This window comes from Fukomys damarensis, unplaced genomic scaffold (assembly GCF_012274545.1).
Source record: "Fukomys damarensis isolate Sample0158 unplaced genomic scaffold, DMR_v1.0_HiC HiC_scaffold_18, whole genome shotgun sequence".
Taxonomy (NCBI): domain Eukaryota; kingdom Metazoa; phylum Chordata; class Mammalia; order Rodentia; family Bathyergidae; genus Fukomys; species Fukomys damarensis.
In genome coordinates this window covers 31813178-31832810 of record NW_022900930.1, presented here as the reverse complement: position 1 = coordinate 31832810, position 19633 = coordinate 31813178, and the positions used below count along the sequence as shown (strand labels likewise).

The 19633-nt window shown below is 35.7% G+C and overlaps 1 protein-coding gene across 1 annotated transcript in view; it reads left to right on the top strand.

Annotated features, from left to right (window-relative positions):
* The window catches only part of Galntl6 (polypeptide N-acetylgalactosaminyltransferase like 6), a 1019213-nt gene that overhangs the window by 832666 nt on the left and 166914 nt on the right, over positions 1 to 19633 (top strand). The gene's annotated exons all lie outside the window — the stretch shown is intronic.

Below are 19633 nucleotides of genomic sequence, written 5' to 3'. Positions count from 1 at the left end.
GGTTTTTTTGAGACAGGGTCTCACTATGTAGTTGAGACTGACCTGGAACTCACTGTGTAGCTCAGGCTGATCTCAAACTCACAGCAATCCTCCTGCCTCAGCCTCCAGAGAGCTGGGATTACAGACATGCACCACCACGCCCGGCCCAGCAGCTGTTGATTCTCCTATTGTGGACATACTTTAACCAATCTCTGAGGTTATTCCACAGTAGAGTGACTCTTGCCTCAACACAGAAGAGAGAAGTAAAAATAACTACCATGCTCTCAAAACTTACATTAAAAACATTCACTCTTTCACTTGTTATTTTCAAAACCTTTGTATTAATTTCTAATGCTGCAATATAATTTTTTACATACTTAACAACTTAAAACAGCATATATTATGATCTCATGGTTTTCTGATCCAAACCTGTGGATCCGCATGGCTTTGGTGGGCCATATAATTAGAGTCTCACAAGCCAGCAATCAAGCAGACTTTGATATGATTCCATTCTCATCTTTAGCTAACCAGGGGCAAGAATCTCTAGCTTCTAGGATTTTTGCAAAATTCGTTTTCTTTCAATGAGAGGACTTGGGGCTTCAACTTTTTGTTGGACATTAGCTAGAAGCAACTAGAGGCTGCCAAAAGGTCTTTGTTACATGGGCTTCCTCAACTCAGCTATATAATTCATCAGACCCTCAAGGATACTCCATCCAATCCACCAAGATGCATTGATATATAAACAAACCTAATCAGGGACAATGATCCATCATCCTTGTCATAGTCTGTTGAATAAAAACAAACTACAGGTTGCATTTACAGTCAAAGAAATAGCATAACACATAGGTCTAAACACTAGCAGGTGAGAATTTATTGGTGGCCATCCTAGGATCTGTCCATCCTGAAGTATTGATTTGAACAACAAGAAATCTTAGATGTAGGGGAAAATAATTCTTTTCATCTTTTATTAACATTTTATTAGCATTAAAATTAATATTTTATTAGTATTAAAATGGCAACAATTTATTATTATTATTGTCATTGTTCTCAAATTTACACAGTTGAAGTCGCACTACTTTTGTCTCTTGTAGAAACAACGTCACAGAACCACAATTAAAGAGCACGTCTCAATTCTTATTGAGGTCAGAAATGAGAACTAACAATGAGAATATTACTTTGGCTTTTTTTACAAAGCTGTAATTTAAAGCCACTACATATACCTTTTGAGAGTTGAATAACTTTCCCTGGTCAAGATATGTAAAAATGATCCGATGCATATTCTTCTCCTTTTCTTCTTATACACAATAATATATGTGGCTCATTCTGTTCCCCTGGGAGGCTGATCCATTTAGACCAAGTTCTCTCTTTTCTGTCTGGTTCACTGAGTTCGCTACACTCCAATGTCAGACACTCACCAAATTACCAAAGAAGGTGGGAGACAGCTATATTCATCACTAATACCACTAGTGCCACACCAAGACTTGGTATCATCTCAAGACTGTCCCTTAGAAACCTTCTGTTCACTCAGAACTTATAAGCTCTTTGTATATGTTACAGAAATATTCATTTCATACTCACTAGGCATAGATTCTTTCATGAAGAATTACATTTCAGTGCCACTAAATACTTATTCATCAAGATTCTTTCAACTCTTGTGACGTGTTCAGACAAGTTTACTTTGGGTTATGAATGCACTTCTGAAAAGATGGAATTTGGAAGAACTGTAGCAAATCAGATCACTAAGGAAGACTGCAAAAAGCCTATCATTTCCTAACAGAATGAAACATGAAAATTGTTTCTCATTGGGCTGTTTCTGGGAAGATTTTAATACTTTCTTTTAGCAATAAACCTATGTGTGCAACGAAAAAAAATTATGAGAAATTCCATGACAAAGACTAATTTTAAGCTATAAGTTTAGTTCTGTCATTAGTATGGTTGTAGAGAAGACAGAAGTAGAATTTTAAAACATTATCCCATTGGTAACATACTCAGATTTTCCTTTATAGTCAGGACATCTTTTCAAACAAAATCCCTATTGATATTCTCATATTTAGTATGAGAAACACAGAATTATTTTGACTAGCTTTTAGTAAAATATGAAGGCAGTGATTCTCAATAAGAGCAGAAGAATTGAGAATTTATTCTAAACAACACATGCCCATGAGCACTCCTGTAATAGTTGTCTATTGTTTCTGTGACAGATTACTGTAGACCTGGTAGCTTAAAGTAAAACTTTTTTTTTTTTACAGCTCTAGTAGCCAAAAGTGCAAAATGATTAGGCAGTTCTACCGTCATCCCAGTGGCCGTAGGAAGGAATCTGTTTCCTTGATGTTTCTAGCATATTCTACCATAGGCATCAACAGGAGTTACAAATATCTAAGAACCACATTAGACTAGAAGGGGCTATGTAGGTGGGAAAATTTCCCAGGGGAATTCTAAAATTTGCCACCATTTTTACCACCTCTTCCTATGGAGAATCAGTGGCACAGATAATATGTTTATGATTTATCGATTCACAATTTAGATGAAGTGCTGGTGTGCAACTTATAAAAATGAAGGTGCTTTTTGCTGTGGAAAGCTTCCATAAACATGATTCTACCTTTACCAAACAAACACTTCTGGCTCTCAATTTCCTTCTGACCTCTAAAGCAAGTGCAAAGGGAATCATCCTAAAAAGGAATACAAGCCAGGAAACATACTTACTTGGCAGATGCCATAGCTTTCTTGCTAATGGCAATAGAGCTCTGTAAATATATATGTAGTACATGTCTTCACAGTCACATGAATGCTACTAAAAACATACTAAAACAAAGAAAGGGCGGGGGGGATTCTCATCTCCCACATGTACTGGAACATATATCCATCTTAAACTTTCCCTTAGGTGAAGGACAGAAATTGATTACATAAGACTATAGAAGACTGAAAATCAATGAATGAGATAATAATAAGTAGAAAAAAACAACATAAAGTCATAATAATTTGCTTGAAAAAAATATGCAAAAGAAAGAAAAAATTTAAATATATGAAAACACCAGCTTTTCAGATTTTCAGGAAGACTTACAAATTCAGAAGAAACATTTCAAAGTATTTCAGCATTCATTATCTGATTTGAACTAGAATTATTCAACCAAGAAGAGAAGACAACAGGGAAGATGATGATTGTTTATTATATGCAAAGGAAATCAATATGAGAAAGGAAAGAGTAACACATTCAAAGAGAGATGAAGATGGAAATTCTGGAAGGTTATTTGATTATAGCTTTGAAAACTGAACAAATAGCCAAAAGAAACATTCCTGTTCTTCTGAATAAAGATCTCTCTTAAAGAAATGGTTCGAGTCTGGTTCTACTTTGAGTACAGAAAATTGGCTTCTGTAGCATCTAAATATAAAGATAAGAAAATACCTATGATTTTCAAAAGCAGTAGTAAAGTGATATTAAGCTGAATATGTAGTGATCCAGAAGGAACACAAGAGGAAGTGAAATTAAATTTTTTAAATGTGAGCTCGGGATTTAGCTCAGCAGTGCAGCACTTATGCATGAGACTCTTAGTTTGACCGCTTGCGCTAAAATATAAGCTTGCTAATAAGCTTAATTCTCTTTATTTTGTAACTATTAATTAAACACCTAGTCTGTGACAAGCACTATTCCAGATACTCAGGATATAGCAGTAAAGAAAAGCAAATACAATATTTATTTTGGTAAAGCTTAGGTCTTAGTAGAGAGAGTAGCTACAAATGAAAGTATATACTAAATGAAATAGTTGTGAGTTAATAAGAAAAATAAAACAAGGTTAAGAAATGGAGAGTGATGAGGTATAAAGAATTGCTTTTTTTACAGTTGAGTTTATGTGAGTGTTATAGGAAAAAGTTTCTTAGTTTTCCAGACATATTTATTCTAAAGTCTAGGCAGAAGGCATTAATCATCACTGATCATGTGTTTCGTTAAGACCTGACTTTTATTCCCTGGAGTTTATGGTTTTCTATATGTGGGCTTTTGTTGGTGTTTTGTATAATTTATTTCCTTTCCAGTTGAGGAAATTTTAGGTCTTTAGAAATTAGTTCCAATACATTAAAATGGAAGGCGAGCAATGACCCTGCTTCAAAAATGTCACAGTCATTTGAGGGAAAACTCAGTTCCACTACTGCCTAGTTAATGGTTTCCTAGATGAATGAAAAGGAAGAATTGTGTGCCTCAAATTTTCTAAGAAGAAAAAGTCAATAACACCCAAATAGGACAAACCAGAGAGAAGAATGAGAAAGAAACTGAACATCTGAACTCCAACTCTCTCTAATCAGAGTACATGCCACCCATGGCAACTGATCCGTTCTACAAAACTTCAAGAAACATAAAGCCTTTACAAATAGGAAACCAAAAGTATTGCTCAAAGTGCATATTTCCCTTTGGCTGTATCTACAGCGCTCCATGAAAAGGTATGCAAAGTGTTAGTCTGATTAAATTTCAAGGTGGATATAATCCTGATTTAGCATGTGGTGGGATGGATACTATATTTTTCTTCTGTATTTTAGAAAAATTATTCTACTTAGATATCATGTTATGGAAGGAAAAGGATTTCCTTGTATCTAAATTATAAGATTTTTAATATGAGCAATAATTGGCTGAAATTGTTTTTATTTTGGACTTTGTTTCCTTTTAGTCTACTCTGACCAAAACAGAAACCTCTTCTATCTACACATGCTCAGATTTTACTTTAAAAACTCCAGTTCTTAGGGCTGGGGATTTAGCTTAGTAGCACCTCCAACTGACTTGCAAACCCAAAGTTCCCAGTTTGATCCCCAGTTTAAAAAAAAAAAATCCATTTATTTCCAAAACTGTAACAGGAAAGACCTTAGTCTCAATAACAGCATCACCAAGAAATAAATTTAAAAGTAGTGTGATCTGGAGCTGCCTGCCTGCCTGTCTGCCTGCGATCACCCGGTGGCGTGCGCGCTAGCTCCCGGCCTGCGCGGGAGCTCCGGCCTGCGCGACAACAAACCAGGAAGGCCCCAAACACCCCGGAGGGGATTTCTTCAGCTGCCTGTCTGCCTGCCTGCCTGCGATCACCCGGCGGAGTGCACGCGAGCTCCCAGCCTGAGCGGGAGCTCCCGGCCTGCGCGACAACAAACCAGGAAGGAAGGTAGCCACGCAGGTGCCCTTGAAACACCCACATGACACCCCCCACCATTCTCAAAACTCCTGATCGGGCCAGTCCTTAGACCAACTCTGCAGAGGCATAGGTTCCCATGAAGGGTAGTTTTCTGAGCTCCCAACTTTGAACATCTTTAAAGAAAGGGCAGGGGAAACCTGTAATAGAACTGAGTGGAGTTCAACCCTGAGGGTAAGGAAACTAAAGTTAGGCCTTGTAGATTGTGTTCAGTCTCAGTCGTGAGGAACAGCCATTGGCTAGCTATAACCAGGGGATTGGGTTCCGCATATGACTGTGCATGTGGTATAATATGAGATCAGAGATAGCCTGAAAGAGGACCTTCAAATTCTTTTTCTTTCCCTCTCTCTTGTCTCTTTTTTCCTCTTTCCACCCTAAAATTTCTTTCTTTTTTCTGTCCTGTCTCTCCAACTCAGTCTCTTGCTCCACCATAGTGTCCCTCATCTCCCTTTTTATTCCAGTTCCTGAAGAACTCAGACTTCTTTTTTTATTTTTTGTTTTTAGGACGGGTTTCTCTTTATGTTCTTTTCTCCAGTCATTTTACCTCACTCATGGCTCTGTACCTTCAAGGGAAGGCAAGCGCCTGTTACTGTTAAGGGGATATATTCCTGTCCTTATTCCTGCACTCTCTCTATCCCCCCTGAACTTAATAGCTTTGTAAAGATAGTAAGGTAATTCTACAACCTCTGGATTCACTTCAAACCTGCTCTAATTCTTTCACTTATCTAATCCTCTTGTTCTAAGTCGAACCCCCCATCCTAAATGGTAAAGATGCCATATTGAAAAGAATATTCACTGCAAACATACTATGAGCTGCTTCTTGAAATTAATCTAATTCACATGAGTTAAAGGTGATACATTAATGACTACCATAAGTGGTCAGTTGGCAAGCTGTGCCTGATCCTATTGGGCTGCTGAATGTATCAATTGGGACAAAGAGTGGTGATTGATTTAAAGAGTTGTTTTCTCTGATATTATGAAAACGAGAATGTCTATGAGTCATAAGATACTCAAAAGCTAAAACGCAACTATATTAGGAAGATTTAAGTAATACCCAGAAATTAAAGAAGGACAACCCAACAATAAAAATAAAAATGAGAAAACACTTAAGCAAGACACAAAAACAAATATCCAGTTCACCAATAGCAAATAGTAGGACAAATGAGGATGAAAAGTCTGATAGTGAACCAACAGGACTCCCTGGACCCATAGCACAGGAGGTAACAAAATTGATCAATCAGGCTCTAGAAAAATTCAAATCAGAAATAATTTCCCAGCTAGCCAGAGAGATGATGAGCAAAATAGAAGTCATGATTCGAGACTCTAGAGCAGAAACTGAGAAAAAAATAGATGAGCTCAAGACTGTGATAGAAGCCATGAAGACTCAGCATAAGAAAGACATGGAAACAATGAATGCCCAACAGAGGAAAGAAATGGAATCCATAAAACAGATTCAAACAGATATCCAGGAGATTAAAAACTCTATTGAAAGTGTACGCAACAGAATAAAAGATTGCGAAGATAGAATTTCAGATATAGAAGATAGGATAGCAGTCAGTGACCGTGAAAAAAGAGGTCTATTCAAAACAGTAAGGGATCATGAGAAATCAATCCAACAACTCCTAGACGATACAAAGAAAAATAAGCTAAGACTAATAGGAATTCATGAAAAAACAGGAGAAAACACAAATGATATAAAAAAGCTCTTCACAGAATTAATGACAGAAAACTTCCCAAACAGAAGGGAAGAATTAGACATACAGATAAATGAGGCATATAGAACCCCAACTAGCCACGATCAAAAAAAATCTACACCTAGACATATAATAATCAAGATTCCAGAAATTCAACAGAAAAACAAACTACTACAAGCAGTAAGAGAAAAGAAACAAATCACATGCAAAGGGAAGCCCATTAGAATCACAGCAGACTTTTCAACACAAACCCTTAGGTCAAGGAGAGCCTGGAGTGAGGTATTCCAAGTCCTAAAAGAAAAGAATCTCCAACCTCGACTGTTGTATCCTGCAAAATTCTCTTTCAAAATAGATGGGGAAATAAAATACTTCCACGACAAAGAGCACCTGAGAAATTTCATGAACACCAAACCAGCACTGCAAGGAATTCTAAACAATATCCTAGAAAAGGACAACGAAATTCACAATAACATGAGGCCCAACAGACCAAATCAAATAGGCAAGGCAAGAAACTAAAAGGAGATGGGAGAAAAAGTAAAAAGAGTCAACAAATGGACAAAAACATGACAAGAATAAGTCAAAATATATCAGTTGTAACCATCAATGTTAATGGCCTCAATTCACCAATCAAGAGAAACAGATTGGCAGAATGGATTAAGAAGCAAAATCCAACAATATGTTGTATACAAGAAACACACCTAGTGCAAAAGGAAGTCCATAGACTGAAAGTGAAAGGATGGAAAACAATTCTCCATGCGTCAGGAGTCCAGAAAAAAGCAGGGGTAGCAATCTTATTCTCAGATAAAGTAAATTTCAAACCAAAACTCATTAAGAGAGACAAAGAAGGACACTACATCCTTGTAAAGGGAACAATTCAAGAGGAAGAGCTGACAATCATAAACATATATGCACCAAATATAAATGCCCCCAACTATATAAAACAAATATTAAGTAACATGAAAAACCAAATAAGCACTAATACAATTGTAGTGGGGGATTTAAATACCCCACTATCACAAATTGACAGATCTACTAGGCAGAAAATCAACAATGAAATAATAGAACTGAACCAAGCTTTGGAACACATGGACTTAATAGATGTTTATAGAGTATTCCACCCCCAAAAACCAGAATATACATTCTTTTCGGCTGCACATGGATCATTCTCCAAAATAGACCACATACTGGCTCACAAAACAGGTCTAAATAAATGCAAAAAAATTGAAGTCATCCCCTGTTTATTATCAGATCATAGTGCAATCAAACTAGACATCAATAGCACAAGAAACTATAGAAACTTCACAAGCACATGGAAACTGAACAACACTCTCCTAAACAATCAATGGATTACAGAGGAAATTAAAGAAGAAATTAGACAGTTTTTACAAATAAATGAGAATGCCAATACAACATACAGGAATCTTTGGGACACAATGAAAGCAGTTCTACGTGGAAAATTCATAACATTGAATGCCCACACTAGGAAAACAGAGCGGGCTCAAATAAACAACTTAACGATGAAACTTAGACTCCTAGAAAAACAAGAGCAAGAAAAACCCAAAGCTCGAACAAGAGAGGAAATTATAAAGATCCGAGCAGAAATCAATGCAATTGAAATTAAGAAAACGATACAAAAAATAAATGAAACAAAGAGCTGGTTTTTTGAAAGAATAAATAAAATTGACAAACCCTTAGCTAATCTTATCAAAAAAAGGAAAGAAAAGGCTCAGATCCATGCAATTAGGAATGAAAAAGGCGAAGTCACAACAGATCCGAAAGAAATCCAGAGGATCATGAACACCTACTTTGAGAACCTGTACTCTAATAAAATGGAAAACACAGAAGAAATGGACAGATTTCTAGATACTTATGAATTACCAAAGTTGAACGAAGAAGATAAAAACATTTTAAACACCCCAATCACAATCAGTGAAATTGAAAATGTAATTAAAAACTTACCAACAAAGAAAAGCCCAGGCCCTGATGGATTCACTGCTGAATTTTACAAGACATTTAGAGAAGAACTACTACCATTACTCTTCAAACTTTTCAATGAAATTGAAAGAGAAGCTATACTTCCAAATTCATTCCTGGAAGCAAGTATCACTCTGATTCCCAAACCAGAGAAAGATACAACCAAAAAGGAGAACTACAGACCAATCTCCTTAATGAATATAGATGCAAAAATCCTTAATAAGATACTAGCAAACAGAATACAGAGGATTATTAAGAAGATCATCCATCATGACCAAGTCGGATTTATTCCAGAGATGCAAGGGTGGTTCAACATACGAAAGTCAGTGAATGTAATACATTATATTAACAAAGTCAAGGACAAAAACCATATGATCCTCTCAATAGATGCAGAAAAAGCATTTGATAAAATTCAACACCCATTCATGATAAAAACCCTGCAAAAAATTGGAATAGATGGTCTATACCTCAATTTAATAAAGGCTATTTATGAAAAACCATCAGCCAACATCATATTGAATGGCCAAAAACTGAAAACCTTCATGTTAAAATCAGGAACAAGACAAGGATGCCCACTATCGCCACTTCTCTTCAATATAGTTCTGGAAACATTAGCCACAGCAATTAGACAAGAGAAAGAAATTAAAGCAATAAAGATAGGAAAGGAAGAAGTTAAACTATCATTATTTGCTGATGATATGATACTCTACATTGAAGATCCAAAAAACTCCACCAAAAAACTTCTAGACTTAATTGACAGATTCAGTAAAGTATCTGGATACAAGGTGAATACCCAAAAATCAATAGCCTTTCTATACACAAATAACAGACAGACAGAAAGAGAAATAAGGGAAAAAATTCCTTTTACAATAGCATCCAAAAAAATGAAGTATCTAGGAATCAATCTAACAAAAGAAACAAAAGATCTCTACACTGAAAACTACAGCACTCTGAAAAAAGAAATCGAAGAGGATATAAAAAAATGGAAAGATATCCCCTGCTCCTGGGTAGGAAGAATCAACATAGTGAAAATGGCCATACTACCGAAACTGCTATATACATTCAATGCAATGCCAATTGAAATTCCAACACTATATTTCACAGAACTAGAAAAAAGAATCCAAAAATTCATTTGGAACCACAAGAGACCTAGAATAGCAAAAGCCATTATAGGCAACAGTCACATGGCACCAGGTGTAACAATTCCCAATTTGAAACTATACTACAAAGCCACTGTGATAAAATCAGCATGGTACTGGCAAAGAAATAGGCCTGAGGATCAATGGAACAGACTGGAAGACACAAAAACAAATGCAGATGTACTCAGCTACCTCATCTTCGACAAAGGAGCTCACCATCCTCAGTGGAGGAAAGATAGCCTCTTTAATAAATGGTGTTGGAAAAACTGGATATCAACCTGTCACAGATTAAAATTAGACCCTTATCTTTCGCCATGCACTAAATTAAAATCCAAATGGATTAAAGATCTAAATATTAAAACAGAAACATTAAACTTGCTGGAAAGTAAGTTAGGCAGAACTCTGGAAGACATTGGTATAGGAAAAGACTTTATGAACAAATCCTCAGTAGCACGGGAACTAGCAGAAAGAATCAACAACTGGGATCTCATCTTACTAAAAAGCTTCTGTACTTCAAAAGAAACCATTAGCAGAACTAAGAGACAATCTACAATGTGGGAAAAAATTTTTACCAGCTGTACCTCAGACAAAGGACTATTATCAAGGATATATAAAGAACTCAAAACAATCAGTCCCCCCAAATATAAAGACCCGATCCAAAAATGGGCATCCGAAATGAACAGACATTTCTCATACAAAGAAGTGAAAGCAGCAAGAAAATATATGAAAAAATGTTCCACATCACTGGTCATTCGAGAGATGCAGATGAAAACAACACTGAGATTCCACCTCACCCCACAAAGAATGGCTGCTATCAAGAAATCACACAATAACAAATGTTGGCGGGGTTGTGGGGAGAAAGGAACCCTCCTCCATTGTTGGTGGGAGTGCAGACTAGTGCAACCACTATGGAAATCAATATGGAGATACCTCAAAGAGCTTGGACTGGAGGTTCCATTTGACCCAGCCATCCCTCTGTTGGGTATCTTTCCAAGAGAACTAAAAGAATCATATCACAGAGAAGTATGTGCACCCATGTTTATAGCGGCACAGTTTGTAATAGCTAAATCTTGGAAACAACCTATTTGCCCATCCGTTGGAAACTGGATAAAGAAGTTGTGGTTTTTCTATAAAATGGAATATTACTCAGCCATAAAGAGCGAGAGAATAGATTCATTCATAGGAAAATGGATACATATTGAAGATATACTCCTAAGTGAAATAAATAAGTCCCACATGTGTAAATACCAAATAGTTTCCCTGGTGTGAATATTCTGCAACAATGCATAAGATTCTAATAAGATTACTGACATTTAGAAATGGGAAGAAAGGAGCTAAAGGTGTAGGGAAGGTGTGATACGTAGGGGAAGAACAAAAAGGGAAAAGAAAAAAATGTGAGAGAATGAAAAGATGAAAATAAAGTGTTTGTAGATGGGGAGGGGAGGAGGGGGTGAAGGGAGGGCAGAGGTAAGGGGAAAAAATGAGAATCAAGACTTGCCATGTAAAGGTACATGATCCCAACAATGAATGTAACTGTACTGTATCCCTAAAATGTACCAATAAACTCAATAAAATTTAAAAAAAAAATAGTGACACCTGGAAGGGCACATTCATATGGGTTGTGCACTTTCTTTTTGTAAGGAGAACACTTAAATGTACATAGTTAATCTAAAAGATGTATAAATGAAAAGCAATAAAGGTTCAAAATTTTACTGAAGTGATTCATTTTTATATTACCTTAATGTAACTGTACTGTATCCCTAAAATGTACCAATAAACTCAATAAAATTTAAAAAAAAAATAGTGTGACCTGGAAGGGCACATTCATATGGGTTGTGCACTTTCTTTTTGTAAGGAGAACACTTAAATGTACATAGTTAATCTAAAAGATGTATAAATGAAAAGCAATAAAGGTTCAAAATTTTACTGAAGTGATTCCTATTTTTATATTACCTGAATTCAGGTTCATAAAGAGAACAAATCATTTCAAGTTTCAGTAACTTGCCACAAAGGAAACTGGGTACTGTTTGAATCGTTCCCCTGAAAGTTTCATTTTCCTTCTTTCCTGATGAGTTCTCAGTCAGTCTCCACTTGGCTCTCCTCAAGGACCTTCCGTTTCAGGCTGCTCTTCAGGTGACTCCAGACTACCACTGCTGTCCACCCTGTGTTACAAAGAAAGGAAACAGCAACAGCAATAAAATATTCCAGGAAATGTTGCCAATTCTCCTACTAAGTGACAAAATCAGGATAGTGGGAGGAGCTGAGGGGGTACAGATTTCAAACCATAAGGATCTCATTCAAAACACGATTCCATTAGTTTGATCTTTGTGCTCATTTCTGGAAACAATACTGCTATTATCTCATTCTTTTTCTAGTTGTGTTCATAAAATGACTTTCAGATAGATGGGGGGATTCTTACCCAGGAGTTCTTACTTCTGTTTAGCCCTGGGGGATCCAGCAATGTCTACAGGAAGTATGTGTGGTCATAGCTCAGGGATTCTACTGTCATCTAGTGAATAAAATTCAGTGAGTGATGTTACTACACATTCACAATAGCACTCCTAACAAACATTTTTCAGCTCCCAAAATGCCAAAAACATTGAAAAAAAACTGAAATAATTTACCCCAAACTGTTGGTTAGTCTTGTACCTTAAAGCAAAGTTTCCCGCTCAAAATATAATAGAAAAATAAATAAGAGCATAGTAAAAGGAATTATGAAGAAAGCTTACTCCGGGTGAGAATAAATGGAGTACTGGTGCTATGGCTTGGAATATATTTTTCAATATGTATATTTTCATTCAATATTTTGCCTGCATACGCATTATTTAGCTCCCAAAATATTAGTATGGTAATGAAAACATTTTTTAAATTATAGTCACCAAAGGAAAAAAAAGAAAATAAGAAAGAATGTTGTTTCAGTGTTTTGGGGTTTCCTTTGAACTTACGTAAATGTCAAGTTCAGAAGATTTTTGTGAGAGACTCCCAAGCAGAGATTGTATTGTCATTGTTTGGTTGATTGTTGGGTCAATTGTTTAAGTTTTCATTTTGTTTTCAAAATCAAGGACTATCTCAGGGCTGCTGATTTCTTGCCTTTTTATGATTTCATTGTTAAGACTACATTTTTCTTTTTATCATAATTCCCTATCTTGTCTATCACAATTCATATAGCCCACATATCGATCACCTAGAATAAATGTGTATTATTTAGGGGCATTATCTCCCCATGTGAGATTTTATTGTATCCTAGCTGAGATCATAAAGTTCTGAGGGCTATGCAGTTTCTCAACGTTCACTATATTAATACTTTGCACCAAATCTATATCATTTTTATTTGCTCACGGTTGTACAGAAAAGGGAATTGTGCTTCTAATATTTATTTTAATGCTTGGTAACTTTTAGTTTAATTAGCTACCTTTAAAATACTTTTTAATTTGCATTTTTTTCTTCTCACCCTAATGAAATAGGTAGAAAGGGTAGGCTCAGCCTCAAAAACAGGGACTCACCCTTACAGATTTTGAGTCAGGCAGAATTTAAAGGCTAAATAATCTTTACAAAGATATTGGGAAAAATGAATCTCTCCTGGGAGAGAAGCTTTGGTGAAACACTAGCAATTCAGGGCTTGTCTGTCTGCGGAGAGTGGGAAAAAATCAACGTCTTGTCTATCTCTGTTTGGGAACTCTGACTGATTGCAGTCCCCTCTGCAGGTGAACTTGATCAAGTGTGAAAATAATCCTGGGGCCACAGGAGACACACCATTAGCAGGGAAAATATATATCATTGCTGCAGCTCAAGGAGATGCAGCCCATTTAAATGAAGATAAAGAGAGACAAACAAAAGAATTACAATGGAAAATTTGTTGCTGGACTATCAGTAGAGAAGACATAATGCTGCCCTCTATCATTACTTGTCACACCAGTGACAGACTATAAAACTCCTACTGCTCCACAATTCTGCATTTGTCACTTTCTGAGCCAACTTTTGCCTTGGCAGAGGCTTGGCGTGTTTTACACATATGATTTATTGCCTCATTTAATCAAGACTGTACAGGAAACAATGATGAGTTTTTTATAAACTACAAATTAGCCACCTTTCAGGTATTCTTAGTGACAAAGTGATAGACATACACATAGGCATGTCAGTGTGTGTGTGCGTGTGTGCACATGCATTCTCCAAAACACACTATTTATTTATTGCTGTGAAAGAAATTTAAGTAATGACTTCCATCCCTTCTGCTTGCCAAAGAAAGGGAAATTTATGCAATACTATAGAATATAAATGCAGTCATCCAGCATCAGTGTTTTTCAGTGTTTAATGTCATGGAAAAAATAGCCTGAACAGATTCCAATACTAATAAATTGCCCTCCTAAAGAGGTTATTGGCAATATAAGGGCCATATCACTTCATTTTACTTCCCATTTTGCAAATACATTTTACATTCTTTTTGGTAATTTCTCCTAAAATTTGGGGGGGCTTCAGCTTGACAGTAAAAAGGGAACCGTGGCACCAAGCAAGTAAACAAAATTTTCTGGAAATATCACCAATTTAAAAATGACACCTTGGACATTGATTAAATAGAAATAAAGTGCATGTGGTCTATGCTAGGTTGTTGTGTTACCAGGGGCGAAAAAAATCTCCTTCTAGGATTCAGTAGTAAATAGGCAATTCATTCTGACATAACGAGGAAGAGTGATGTTAACAGCCAGAGGTCACAAAAAGCGGAGATGGAAAAGCCCTATTAGATCATTTCCTCCAGTCCCTAGAGGAGACCAAAAATTTTATTTCATAGTGCTCTGTCCAGTCTAGATTTCAATTACTCAAGCAGGGGGCTTTCACCACTTCAGATATTTTCAAGGGTCTTCATCTTTCCTCTTGACCCTTGCCTTCCCGGATATATTGACGAAGTCTGAATCTTTGTCAGAATTAACTTTACAGGTGACCACAGAAATACTTGCACTCACAATTAGATTTCTACATCTCAAAACTCATTTTCTCTTCTTTCAATAAGCTTTAAAATTATTTCCTTCGAAACAACTCCCTTTGCCTTTTCCTACTTTACCTTAGTCTGCATGTTTTCATCATACCCTTTTACACCCAGTTCAAATGAAAGTTACTTCTTGGCCAAAGAGTTCTTCTGTAACAAAGTAGTAACAGTTTCCAAAGGCATATGATAGGGGTATCTCAGGTATTGCTATTCATACAGATCCCAGCGAGAATCTTGATTATATATCAAGAAATAAAAGGAATGGGTTGAGGAAAGAACGGGAGGAGATAAAACAGAGACCACCAGTGTTCGCAAGTCCTTCCCATACTCCTGCTGCAAAAGGGAATACGGAATGGCAAGAAGCTGGAGGCAGGTGTGGGTCAAAGAAGGCTTGTTTTTTGAGAAGGATATTGCAAAGTATTTGCTTGACAATGGAATGACTCAGAAAAAACTCAAAACCGAGGCTCCCCTTTAAGGTTTGCCATAGAGCAAATGGGAGAGAGAGGAAAGGAGGGGACACTGTGCTCAGTGCAGAGAGTGGTCTCAGGTGGGCTCACAGCCAGCTCATGCATTTTTAGCTGGAGAAAAAAGACGGGATGTGAAAAGTGGAACTGGTGGTTTGGCATTTTGATGGTGAGACTGGTAGACTCAGTTCTCTTTCAGTAATGAAGGGAGGGCAGGGGTAAGGGGGAAAAATGAGAATCAAGACTTGTCATGTAGAGGTACAAGATCCCAACAATGAATGTAACTGTACTGTATCCCTCAAATGTACCAATAAATTCAATTAAAGCTGGGGAAAAAAAAAAAGAATGAAATAGACTTTGCAGCCCAGAGTCTCCTTACTCAATTCAAATTCTGTGATTTCCATACCGTATGAAGACAGACTTTTTAGTCCCTTTGATTGCATACTTGTGTGATAGTCTAGTTCCGACTCTTGGAATAACTCCTAAAGAAAACTATAGATTCAGAAAACATCATTCATAAAAATATGCATTTTAAATTAGTATTAATAATAGTAATACTGTAGTCATGTAATCTCCATCTCTAACAAAAAATGGCCAATCCAAAATATCTGTTATTAAGATATAACAATATGGAAAATTTTTAATATTAAGTTCAAGAGAAAATGGCCTAGATATGAACAAAAAGATAAAGAAATAGGAACAGTAATTGACTTTTAGTAATGTAATTCTTAGTAATTTTTCCACTTCATGTCACTTTCCTATATTACCCAAATCATCTATGATAATTAAAGATTATTACCAAAGTATATACTTCCCTGTCTTGTATCTTTTTCTGGTTAAAAGATCTCTAGTAGATACATTTGAGTTCACTTTTGTTTGTTCAATTTACTCCCGACATATAATCACTGCCATTCACTGAGCAAATAAAATATCACAGGCGTTGCATTTTCTGTATCACATTACTCTTACTCCATACATTTTCTGACACTCATTTTCTCCATTTAATTTTTAAAGATAAATTTCCTCATTTAAACAAATCTTTAAAAAAGATAATAAAGATAATTCTTATCTGTAAAATGAAGATTAAATAAAATAATATATAAATGTTCCTCAGAACAGCGTCTCCCAATATTGTAAGCACTCAATAAATGTGGACATATTTATTATTATGTTCATAATAACACATTGTCAAATTTTTATGGTTATGCTATTGGTTCATCTCATGAAAAATTCTGAAATGTATTTTGGGCCTCCTAATATTTTCTTTTATAAGTTTTGAACCAAGACAATATCTTACTTCGTCCCTTTCTTTTTCACTCCTTAATAGCGTTGTCAAGAAATGGAGCAATTCCTTGAAAGGATATGTCTTGAGCAGGTCAATTTTCTTCAACAAGGGCAGACACCCATTTCCGGCCTGCCTTCTTCTATATCATACTACAACAATACCATTAAGAGTTGGGAGTTTTGGTAGCCTCAGGAACAGGACAGTTAGTTCTCAGATATTTAATTTAGTTCTGGTCTCATGTAAATTGAAATTTTGATATAACTTTTTCTTTCACACTGTTTAACAGAATTCTTTCCAACTTATCTTTATTTATTGTGAAGTCAAGCCAAACCCCACTGGTCTCTATGGTTGATATTATTCAATTATTGTCCCATATGGTAATTTGAAATTATAATCCCTACCCATATACCATTCCCCAATCAGTAATTTATATAGATTTTTCTGAGGAAATGGGAAAAATAACATGGCTTTTGTCCATGTGAAACATATATTTTTCAGCTGGAAAGATATAGAATTAAAAGTAATTTCTGGGAGGGCAGAGATTTTTGGCTTGCATTTGTTATCTGTGCTGCTCTATGGTGTCTTAGAAATTGTTGCTTTTGTTTCCTATCTCTCCTACATTATATGCTATTTTAACAAGCAAAAGATTAATTTCTCCCTTTCTCAGCCATCCTGAATATGGATTTTTTAATCACTTAATTTTCTAAAAATAATTCTAAATGAATTTGCATATCCCTTGGGTTCAGAGGGAGATGTAGCTCGCTGATTTGACAAGTGCAGTATTTGTTTTCACTGGGAGACTGTGACTTTGCTTTATTAATAGCCTCATTGATGTGACTCACATTACCTCGTAATTGTTTAGGCCCATAGTTATCATTTCTCATCCTGATTTTGTTTTAGGAAAACAAGTAAGAAAATCCTTAATTATTTTTATGGGAAAAAAAATTGCTCCTAGCTTCAATTTTTAGAAACAGTCATTATAGCCAACCAGTTCACAAAAGGCTGCTTATACAAGTTATAACTGTGTGGATACAGATACAAATAAATCAACAGTTAACAGTAGCACTAAGGTTATAATACATCAATAATCACTTTTAAAGCTCAGATAACCTGTTGTCTGGCAAAATACAATAACGAAGTATTGAAGCTCCTTGGAGAACTGTGAAATTAATGAAAGAAATTGTACCTTTAAGGACATTAGATGTCTCATTTAATGCTTTTTCTTTGTTAATCATATCTTTTGCATCATGTCTTTTTTTAAAAATTACTTTATTGGTACATTTCAGGTATATAATATGATGACAGTCATCACTGGGAATTTGTACTTTTACATGATGTATCTTGGTTCTTAATTTTTCCCCATTCCCCTGCCCTCCCTTCAAACCCTCCCCATTCCCTATTTACAAAGACTTTGTTTCCATTTTTTTCTTTTCTCATATTAACTCCATTCCCATATTTCCTTTCTCCTACCCCTATTTAAAATTTGTTTGTTTTTTGAAACAGGGTCTCACTATATACTTCAGGCTGGCCTTGAACTCACTATGTAATCCAGGTTGGTCTCAAATTCACAGTGATCCTCCTGCCTCAACCTCTTGAGTGCTAGGATTACAGGTGTGCACCACCATTCCCAGACCTGAATTCTATCAATCATATGTTGCAAAGTTATATATATATAGAGAGAGAGAGAGAAAGAGAGAGATATTTAGATATGATGGTGCTCCCCGACAGCATCTTTGGCAAAATTAGTATTTTTAAAGTCGAATAGTACAATGAACCACTGACTGTAGTGTTACTGGTCAGATATTTGCATTTGGGTGATTGAACTGTATTGTCATGTACTTGGCACAATGACATTTTGTAAACCATTGGCCTATCCTATTGCAATACACTGAATGTTTCAAATATTAAAATACTGAATTATTAAACAAAGTTACCACTGTATTAAAATGTACCAATCATAGGTGAGCTCATAAAACTAAGCAATACTATTTCATACAAAAGAATTTTGTGTTTTACCCATTTTCAATTTCTATCCTTTTTCTTCTGAGGAAACACTGTAGCACCAGAACTAATTATATAAATTAAATAGTTGTAAACCGCCTGATATATTAGCCTTTGGTTGCCGTGACCAAATATCTACATAAACACCATAAAAGAAAAAAAAGATTTGTTTCAGTTCACTGTTTCAGAGATTCCAGTCCATGGTTGGTGGTTCACTGCTTTAGACCTGAGGCAGAGCAGGAACATCACGGTGAAAGGACGGAGCAAAGAAAAGCTCTTCACCTCATGGTCGCCAGGAAGCAGAGAGAGGGGGGAAAAAACAGAACCAGAGAGGAAGGGGCTGGACCCTGAGTGTAATCTCCCACGTTGTAGGCCCCATCTCCTAAGTCTTCATCGCCTACCAACAATGTCATTAAATTATAGATTAATACACTGATGAAGTTAGAGCTTTCATGATTCAGTCACTTCAAAAGCCCACCTCTCAACAGATGGGTTTTTGCATGACATTGTAAACCCAAATCACGACGCTTGAATTGCAAAATATTCAGTTTTTATTCTAGGTTTATGTGAACAGAACAATTATAAACTATAAATTATATTTGGATTACTTCATTTTTATTCACTCACAAATTACAACTACTTTTGAAAAATGTAAAATGCTTACAAAAATATCATACAGTTTAAATAGGAAATACTTCAGAAGCATCTGAAGCAATTAGGAATAATTCTTAGGAAAATATTGTGGAAACAAAAATAGCATTTAAATATTTTTATCATAATACATTATTCTCTAAAACACTGAAATAAATAATGAGTATGCACATCCAATTTATAATAAGTGAACTAAACTAAGGCAATATCATTTATATGCTACAATTTTTATATAGTCAGTTTTTAGAATATTACCAAAATGTCTAAATGTTTTGTGTAATGATCTATCTATACCTACTTGCA